Raw genomic sequence first — 10,249 nt, 5'->3', positions numbered from 1 at the left:
AGTATTTTATGGCAGCCCCCAGTCCACCTCTGCTTCCAGCCACAGAGAGGATGAGATGATGGGCATATTGTTGCCCACCCCCAGCAAGTTTCAATGTCTTGGTGCTCAGCACATCCCAGCGTCACTCAGCTGAGGGGAAATCTTGCAGGTTGTTGCAGCAGTGAAAGCAACGGGCGCATGGCCGTCTGTTGTGCCCAGCATGAGGTGGCAGCTGTATTTCGATAAAACTAAAATTTTGGTTTTAGACTTTTACAGGAACAGATAGGTTAGTTACAGATACCTGCATCTTCCGCTGGATGCAGTCCCAACTTTTCACCTAACAGTGATTTTCAGCCCAGCCCCAAATCTTCAGCAAGTTTAAATGTAACTGCTCTGTAATTAATTTCAATTACACCTTCTTGGTGCTTCACTGTATGTTCCTGAGGCTCCTAAGGCCCATACCTTTACTGAGTCTCTCCACAGTCAATATGCCTATAGTCTGTGTTGTCCTCCTGTCATTTCTAGTGGTGCCAGATAAAATTTTCAAAACGATTCAAAGCAATCCTCATGGAAAAAGTATATATTCCTCATGGGCATCATTTTCATGATACACTAAAATGGGAAAATCTCAGTGGTCAAGTTATCATTTATCTTACTCTATTCTATCATGTTAAAATCACAATGCTCTTGCACTTACCTTTTATCTAACAGAAGAGTTCACATGAGCATAGTAATGGCATTGAAAACAGCTAATGATCTTCCATTCATGTTGCATGGGGGCAGGAAATCAGGTGATAAAAATGCAGCTGCCCAAACCCATATGCATTGATTAAAAAGCCATATATATGGCATATTGAGGGTGGTGGTGGTGGTCACACTGTGCATCTCCAATCAATGTGATTAAATGCTTTCCAGAGATACCATTCTTACTTTTGTCAAAGGAATCAAGTATTTTGTTTTATTTCTGTATGTGTAGGCAGAAGATGGAATCCATTATACGATTTTTTAATTTTATGTATAAACAGAACACTATACAAGATGGAGGTAATTTGTGACCTGGTACATTGTAAAAAATGACCATGTAAACACTGATTTTCTCATTTTCTTCAGTTTAAAAACAGTTGCGGGGGAGGAAAGACACTGCTTGGAGGGGGTGAGAAAAGGAAACAGGGGAAAGAACAATTTAAAAATAAAAAAAGGTAAAAATTTCAGCCTGATTCAATTTGTGGTTTGTAATGTTGCAATGAACAAGCTGGACTTCAAAACATTCAGCTGTGTAGGATGCCCCTTAGTGGTTGAATATAAACACTGTTGACACAAGAAATAATTTTAAACATGGGAAAAAACCCCAAAAATAATATTTGTATTTAGTAACTGAGAACAAAGGATTTGAAATGCTAACATGCACAGAAGAGCCTACAAAGCCATGTTTACATAAAACATCAGAAACAGTTGGAAAAATGCAAACCGATAGTAAGAAAACATTCCTGCATAAGCTATTGCACTGAGTGAGAAGAACAAGAAAACAAGGGAAAAGGAGGGGAAAAAAGGTCAATCTCTATTTTTATTTTAATCACAATCTACATTATGGGATGAGTGGGCTTCGCAGAGACATACAATCAGATACTGAACTCTGCAACGAAACCCAACCCAGTATTTTTACTGATACTTTCTAGAGTAGAGAGTTTCTGTACACAATTATGAAGTTATCTGGTCTGCTGCCACAGTTCCTTCCCAACATCACATGGATGGTGTAGCCTGTGGCCATCTCTGCTGTGGCAGAAGGTAACCAGCTTGTGTTAAAATACACAAAGATTTTTACACAAAAGGCATCAAGAAATGTTTAAGATTCAGTAGGCAAAATTAGGGTGCACAAATTCTGTAATACATACAAATGCACATATCTAGTTAGATATAACAGCACAAACCAGTCTAACTCTTCTCATAAGGAATATATTGCTTCTAACTTTTCCTTTTCAAAACCAGTGTTTGCACAGTAAATCTGCAAAAGCTGCAACAAGGTGACACTAACGAAGCATGGCACCCTCATCGATCTGTTTACACCTACTCTGATTTTAACTGTATTTTATACCTTTAGATCTCTCTCAATGTATACACGGGATAACAAAGAAAGTCCATTGTATTTATAGACAGTTTGTCTTTGGAAAACTGATGCCTCTGCTAGTCATTGGTTTTTTTCTTTCTTGAAGAAGTCTGTAATTCGTCCATCTTTTTAACTTTGCCTGTAGAAATCACAGCTGCAAAGTGTCTCATTACCTCCACACCAGTTACTGAGGCAGAAAAGCCACCCATCAGCACTACTGATGTAAGCCTTTACTTCTTGGGTCACATCCCAATGCAGCTTGAAGGGTCAAGGGAAGTCTCTTTTGAGTTAGCTGGTGTGTGCTGTAGCTGGATATACTGATCCCAAACATTCCCAGTAGCACCGCTGCCCGTTGCAGCAAGGTGTCTGACGAGTTGGTAACGATTTTTCCTGCAGCTTGAGTCTATGGGAGAAACAGGGCAAATTACATGCTGATTCAGCTGAGGGCAACACAAAAGTGTGTCTTTGGAACCTACAAAGCACTTTTTTCTTCTATATGTCATAGAGTATGACTCTGCTTTTTGCTGAAGAGTATTCGGCACAAACCACTGCACATTTTGCAGGGCTCCCCTTTTTATGGCTTTGTAGAAGAAAAGACACATTGCTAATATGATCTCTTTCATTTGTAACTCATCGATTTCAGTGACTTTAATGGGATTCCCTCTGGCTACTTGGCTGAAAGGGGAGCTGAATTAAGTGTGGAGGCTTAGGCATAAAAGAGAAGGGACTCTCTTGTTCCATGAAGTTCAAAGATCTCCTTCCCACAGATTAGCTGCTAACACAGTGATGCTCCCTTGAATGTTAGTTATTAATTCAGGAAAGCAAGGCTAAAAGGGATCAGTATCATCTTTTGTTAGCTCCGCAGGTGGGACTAGACCAAGCAGACAAGTTTTAACAGTCTTTTTCTCAAGTCTAACAAAGTAGCAGGAAATGCCAATCAAAGTAAAGATAAAAAAAAAAAAAGTATTTACTGATAATCTGAATAACAGTCAGAACAGAAATTAAGTTACTGTTGCTTGCTAGGACATACGATACACCGACCAAGAAGCAGAAACACAGTTGCACAGACTCCCTAGAAAGCAAAACACAAATTCCTATACGTATTGGCGCTGTCAGTTAAAACATACAATGCGCCTTTCTAGTTACAGCATTTCTTATATGAAATCATGACTAGGCCTGAAATAATGACTTTTGTGTACTCTCCCTTGCAGTCCATGGACGGAAAGCATGGCACCACTGGCAGGAGTGACAAGTTCCAAGGAACCTGATTTTCACTTCCAGATTCTAGATTTTTTATGTGAGGTTAAATAATCAGAGCTGAGTGCTCTGACCTTGATAAATGTGTCTGACAGTGTGGCTAGCTACTTCAGCAGCAGAATAAATGATGGCAAAATAAATTCCAAATAAAATTACTGCTTAAGGTGATATCAAGAGATATGCAGGAGGTGTGAAAGAACTTCCACTGCTGGGACTGAAACACAGTATCCTTAGCTCACGCCCTCAGCTACGCAACTATCACCTCTCAGCTACTATCGTCTATGATTTGGATGCAGATCACATTGCTAAGAGCCATGAGATTTTCCAACAAAAGGATATACACTCTGTAAATATCAAAATATGGAGTACAATAAAGAAGGTGCTCTACTTCGATGTATATATATAATATTTGGGCTGTTTTATTCTCAATTATGTAGCTAATTTAAAACATTTTCTATGCATGCCTTTTTTTTTCTTTTTTTTTTTCTTTTCATATAATAATTGATACTCTGGTCCACCAGTGTTCCAGAGGCCAATACTGGCTGAGGTTTATTTATCATATAAATAGAAGCTGCTTGATGCATTTCACTGACAGCTCATTTGAGTTGCTTAGGAACTCAGCATCCTTCTTCCCATTAACATTCTCCTACTGCCCCAAACACACAAAGCCACTGCAAGAGAAAATGGTGGAGAAGTATTTCCTCTTTAAGCACTGCAGAAACATAAACTCCTTCCAAGTAGTCTGCATTCAGTATTCCAGCATGACACCAATTATGAAGAATTATCATAATTCATTTACTTTTCAGCAGAGGCTTAATTAAGACTTCTTCTACTTGTTATGCAAGTTAACCCACCAGAAGCCAGCGTTCCCTTGGGTTGACCATGCAATAATTTGAAATGAAATCAGTCTGAGCAAAAGAAATACTGGTATTTCAAAGATGTAATTAAAAGCAGAAAAAAAGGACAGAATTTTCATACCTGCAACAACCTTATATACCCAGGTGTCATTCTCCGGAGAGAAGCAATCATGATTTCTGAGTCTTTGTAAAATTTCAGACCCTGCAATTATAGAACACACAAACCATTACCAAATCCCAGGGAGTTTTACAAGCTGACCCTTTACTGAAACATAAGATTAAGTCTAATATGGTTTGCTACACTGCCAAAAGCACTCCAAGAAGCAAGGTATGCAAACATTTTTTCCTCACCTGATGCTCTTTTCCCTCGAGCCCGTTACATGCTTAAGGTCCTAGGGGTATATAAAGCCCAGCTCAGTTGCATAACCTGTCACATGGGATCTGTCTGCACCGCTTAGGTGTTGGCAGAGCCATAACTGTTCTGCCTGGGGCCAGGTATGTCTTGCAATATTGGAAAACTCTTTGGGAATGCCTGAAGCTCATTAAGAGAGTAACTGACAGCTGACCTCCTTAAGAACAAAAGGGCCTAAGCCTGCTTTATAGATAGTACTGGACATAAAAAAAGGTCACTATAGCATTTTGTATCGTAGAGTGACAATGCAAATAGGATTGGATGGATTTTATGCAACTTAGAGCACACATTTATACCCACAGGATGACCTGACTCGGTAGGAAGCTTAATGCAGCCATGACCTGACTTGAAAGGATATACTAGTATAACAGGGTTATTTGGAGGCACGTTTAAAAATAAGTTCCCTCTTTTCTGATAGCCTTCTCTTTTACTCAGCATTATGCATGTTCTTGACCCTTTTTCTACTGCTAAAGCTTTACTACTAAAAATATCTAATCTAATGCTGCTATTGCTACCTTCTGTTAACTGTGATTTTTTTTCATTGTAGTGAGCTTGGATTCAGTTCTGCTCCTGGGGTCGTATAGCACACAATCTGAGAAATGGTGGTAAAATCTAATCTACAAAAGTAATTTCTCCTTCTTTTAGGAGTGTACATGGAGAGACTGTGCTGAGAAAGCTCCTTTTTCCCATTATCAATACATGCAGCCTTGAATATGGATAGCAAGGCAGAACATAGCTGCAGTTGCAGTCCTACTTCTAAACATGCAGGGTAAAGATGTTCAGGTGGTGTAAGTCAGTATAGCACTGGTGTGCAGAGTGAGCCCACATGGGGTTTTATCACAAGCACTCCACAGAACAGCGCTGATTTACACCCCTTTAGCCTGTGCTACAGCAGCCTAAAGCTCTCTGAGAAATATTCCTGCTGTAAAAGAGCAGAAACATGATATGTTTCTACTTGGAGAAATACTCTACATTAGGTATTCCACAATGATACCACTTATCAAGAATCCACAAAACTCATTTACTTTTCAGCAGATGCTTAATTAATGTTATATAAAGGCACACTGTTGTTTTCCTCTGAGACTCTGGCTTATATGGCATGCAGTGGGAAGATCTTACTTGCCTCTCACTGCACCACATTTATACCACGTGAACCCCATCGGCATCAGTGGAGTTATATGTCGTTCACAAAAAAGGTAACGGACTTGAACTCATCCTATAGCGTCAATCTAAATACTAAAAGCAAGAGACTGGCAGCCTGCCATCTGTTGTGGTTTGTTTTTTTTTTAATACGGAACTTGCACAGTGACCTCATGCTAAACCTTAAGTGCTGTATACTGTAGCTATAGGAAATGTATCAACAGGAAACAATCAATATAAAATTGGGAGCTGACTGAAATTAATGGAAAATGTACCAGTAAATACAAGTCACTGTACCTGCCCAAATGCATTTGGGATGAAAATCTGTACTATAAAAAAGCTTTTTTTTTAATTTTTTTGTTCTTGTTTCTCACTGTATGCCCCATACTAACTTCCCTGCACAAACAGGAGAGCACCTGGGCTTGCTGAGCAAAGCAGGACAAGGCTAATGCTGCAGAGTCCATGTTCTTCTGGAAATACACAGAATGAGGAATTTTTCCTTTAAATTTCCAGTCTTGCCTGCATTCAAAGAAAAACCTACTTCCTACAGTATCAGTTTCAGGAGGTCCAAAAAAATGTGTTACTACCAATTCCTGTCATTTTGTGTGTAACTCTTAGAGGATGGCAGTGAGATTCCTGTGGCAAGGTATTCAGAAAGGGAGAGCTTTCCAACCAAGTTGCTTTGTGCAGAAAATAAAAGGGAAGAGCATGCCTTGAATACCAAAGCTGTCTTTAAAAATGACTTATTGGCCATATTCAACATATTGGCTTTCTGTAATTGCAGGTGTAATCAAAATCTGTATAACTTTCTGAGGACTCTGAAAGAATAACCCTCCCGAGCTGTTTCAGGAGAACTTTGAACAAACAAGGAGCTGCCTCTGTTCCTTTTGAAGTTCAAGCCTCTGAGAATTGAGCCCTGAGAGCCAGGATGCAGAGATGAACGTGCCCATCCTGGGCAGGGGACCGGCTAACAGAGGACGAAAAGCACAAGCCGCAAAGGGCTCTCTTGGCAAATACCTGGTGGTCCCACACGCAGCGCAGACTACTCGCCTCGGTCATCTACTAATGCCTTCACTGCTTGATGGCGGCACTGTTTTCTAACAGGCATCAACCAGATAAGAATGCAAATGATATGCTGACATTCTCCCCATCCCAAAATTAAAGGTGAGGGACACTTTGAACCCAGCTGTCAATATTCACCACCTTGCACTCTATTTCCACGAAGAGAAGAAGTCAATAATGAAATTAAAAGTTTCTTTGCTGTAATCCTGTGCATTTGGGACCAGCAAGAGCTGCTTCCCCAAATGCATCAGGAATCAACCAACAGGAACAGCTTCTTTTCACACCATTAGAAGCCCCTCCTTGACTGGCACTCCCCGAAAAGCTTTTCATGCTGCCCGTGCTGCTCATGAGCGTGTCCCTGCCTCCCTGGAGCACGGTGCAGGGACATGCAGCATTACTCACCACAGCTCAGTGGCAAGCAGCAGGGCAAGCATGGCAGCCTGGGGCTCAGCCCCCCGCTCTTGCAGTCAGTTTTGCAGCCCACCCCAAGCTTGTGCTGCTGACGGCTCCAAGACAGATGCCTCAAATATTTAGGCTGAAACTACACTAACCATTCCTGGACTTGCTGCTTTCTCTGCGTGCCCTGGACTTTGTTAGCTTCTCTCTCACAGACCACTGCTTCTTACATCACCCTGAATTCACTTTCAGATGTTTAAATATGTTGTCTCCTAAAATCAGCCTTAACTTTCCAGCCATCTTTGCTGCCTGTGCTCTGTACAGTGATTCCTATTTTCCAGCTCATTTTCCCAGCTACTTTCCAGTATATTTACTTTTATCCTGACAAAAGGGCAGCTATCTCAGTGCTTCCCTCTACACCAATACTGCAGCTTTAGCACCAGAAACTTGCCTTCAGAAGAGGGGCCTATACTGCTTTCTTCTGCTGGTCAGTTCTTGCTGTTGCAGACCCTTGCGAGAGCTGGAATAGCAGTGGTCTGTGGCACTCGAGAGACTCTGGATGCTAGTGGGCCCGACTCTCACCCATATCGGAGTCCATTGCCTACATTTACCCATGCCTTCCCCCCCCCCCCCCCCCCTCCGCTTTCTTATTTCTTAAAAAATCCTATTTCTAACAAGTTTTTAGCCACCCTGAACCAGAGGGAGTGAGGAGTGAGGCAAGCTGGTAACATGTGTGAATTAAACCACAGGCAACAGCAGCAGGGGAGAGCGGTTTCGCTCATGCCTGCGTGGAAGCCCAGATTAAGGAGCTGCAGCCAACACGTGGCTGTTACACAAAGGATGCCCAGACACAAGGATCCATCAGTGGGGCCTGCGGCTGACAGCATGCACGGCCTTGCTTTTGGTGACAAATGGAAATGACCGAGGAAGGGAGAGGTGAGGGAAGGTGAGAAAGACAAAATAATAAAGGGGGAAAAAGGGAAACTCCGGCCAGTGGGAAGAGAGGTGATGGGAATGCCCAAGTGAGCAGCCTCCCCAGGGCTCCCCTCCAGTGCAGCAGGGTCACCCCAGAAAGCCCCTTGCAGAGGACACAACTCTTATTGGGACCTGCTCAAACTGCTGGCGGTGGTTCATGCTCGTGATGCTGTCATCGCTGACTGGTGCTACGCTCCATGCACATGTACCATTTGGGCCCCAATCAATGGCGGGGGAAGCACGGGAAAGGCAGCTGATTCTCCCGCTGCTGCAGTTGCTTTCCACGAGGATCTGCCACAGCCACACTACCAGCTTTGCTGGGGCAAGGCCACAAGAATGAAAAAGCGAGAACAAGAACGTGATGAGACCAAGGAGGGGAAAATCCTGCCTCATGGGTGGCTGGGGTGACGGCCCCCCCACTGCCAAGGGAAGGCAGCCTGGACACCTGCAGACAGGAGGCTCTGGGCAGCACCGGGGCTGAGCCACCCAAGGCAATGCGGTGGCAAGTGTGCGCGTTTATGGGCCTCAGCTACTTGTGACCCACTATATGCTCAAGTGGTTGGAGCTGATGGCTGACAACAGTTGTTGCTCCTACCTGATGAAGACTGCAGGCAGAACACTGCAGGGCATTGCTATGTGCAGTCGCATTTCTCAGCAGTAAACTGGTTTAAAGCAAGACTCTCCCCTGGCTTCCAGGGTCACTAAGCTTGACCTACTCTAGGCCTTCCACCCTGATACAGGGACAGCATTTTAAAAGTTTTTCCTGTACAGCACACAGAATTTTCATTCTATACCTGGACAACAACAGCAAAATTTATTACTTTGAAGGCATAATTCTGAAAATAATTCAGACATTTAGCTAAAGAAGTACTTTCCAAAATTCATCATCCTTAGCCAGGGTGGAGGAATACAGGCAGGATCCTGAACCTACCATGGCTTCCACTGCAGCTTTTTGTGCGGGACAGGAGTAAACACAGAGTGCTGTCACTGCAGGCAAATATATAAACCAAACCATGAAGAAAACAAACAAGCAAAGCTTCCTCCACACACAACCATACGGCTAATCCTGGGCTTTTTGACTTTAACAGCTATTAGGTCTGAGAGTATGTCCTCACAAATCATTCTGTGCATTACTTTAAAGATTAAAGCTGCGCTAAAAGGAATTCTGCCTAGAACAAAGGTAATGAAAACATCAGCTCTGTAGGGGTAACAGGATTCGATACTGTCAGCTCATAGAAAAAAGCGACGGTCCTGCCCCAAAGAGCCTACAGTCCATGGGGAGGCAGATGGATGCTACCAGATGGAGGAGCCCAGGGAAACAAAGAAAATATACTGCTTGGCATGCGAGGCAATGTTCTCAGCTCACTCAGCATCAGGTTGTTTCCAAATTTTTGTAGGCGTTGCAGCAAAGCACAGTGTTAAGGAGGGATGTGAAGGTGGTTAAAGAATTTTAAAATGATAAAGGCAAGCAAGGAACAGGAACAATGTTAGTCATACTGTTGCATTACACAGTAATAGCTTTTCGGAGCACAAAATTAGGGAGATTTATTGGAAGATGCTGATGACAGAAGTAGGAAATACTGTCAATAAAAGAAGACTGCAATACTGTGTAGATGAGCTGAGGCACAGACAGAAAATTGCAGATAGTTCAGTCCTCAAAGTCATCTAAGGTTACAGATAGACAGCAGCAAGAGACTGTTGCTGAGGCTTATGGAGTTACCATTGAAGTAGCTTAAACTACTCATTTATTTCCTGCTGAGAACTCACTTGTTCACTCGTCACAGCTCCACTGCCAAGTGGTTACTCCTGTATTTGCAGCCTGCCTACTCACAGTGCTTTGATGCCATTGAGAGATGAAATAATGGAAACCGACTAAAAATTAACAGTGAAAGAATAGGAGAAAATCAAGTTAATTTCTGCTACAGGGAAAGAAGAACTTCAGCCATGAAAGAAGATTTTGTTAGAGACTGTTGCAGTTTGTATCTGTTAGAAACTACAGGGGAAAAAAAAAAAAGATCCTGGATTTTTTTTTAAAGTATTTCCAAAACAAAGGTAGGTAAACACTAC

The 10,249-nt window shown here is 42.4% G+C and overlaps 1 long non-coding RNA gene across 1 annotated transcript; it reads right to left on the bottom strand.

The window, feature by feature from the left end:
• Nucleotides 1-1,306: 1,306 nt before the first annotated feature.
• On the bottom strand, nt 1,307-4,684 carry LOC121090186. The gene is made up of 3 exons (XR_005828478.1): nt 4,549-4,684; nt 4,319-4,399; nt 1,307-2,486 (listed from the first exon to the last, which is right to left on the bottom strand). It is a non-coding gene; the product is annotated as an uncharacterized LOC121090186 (long non-coding RNA).
• Nucleotides 4,685-10,249: the final 5,565 nt, after the last annotated feature.

The sequence above is a fragment of the Falco naumanni genome, chromosome 6 (assembly GCF_017639655.2).
Source record: "Falco naumanni isolate bFalNau1 chromosome 6, bFalNau1.pat, whole genome shotgun sequence".
In the NCBI taxonomy this organism is placed as follows: domain Eukaryota; kingdom Metazoa; phylum Chordata; class Aves; order Falconiformes; family Falconidae; genus Falco; species Falco naumanni.
Note: the sequence above shows the minus strand (reverse complement) of the source record. Positions and strands in the feature narration are given on the sequence as shown.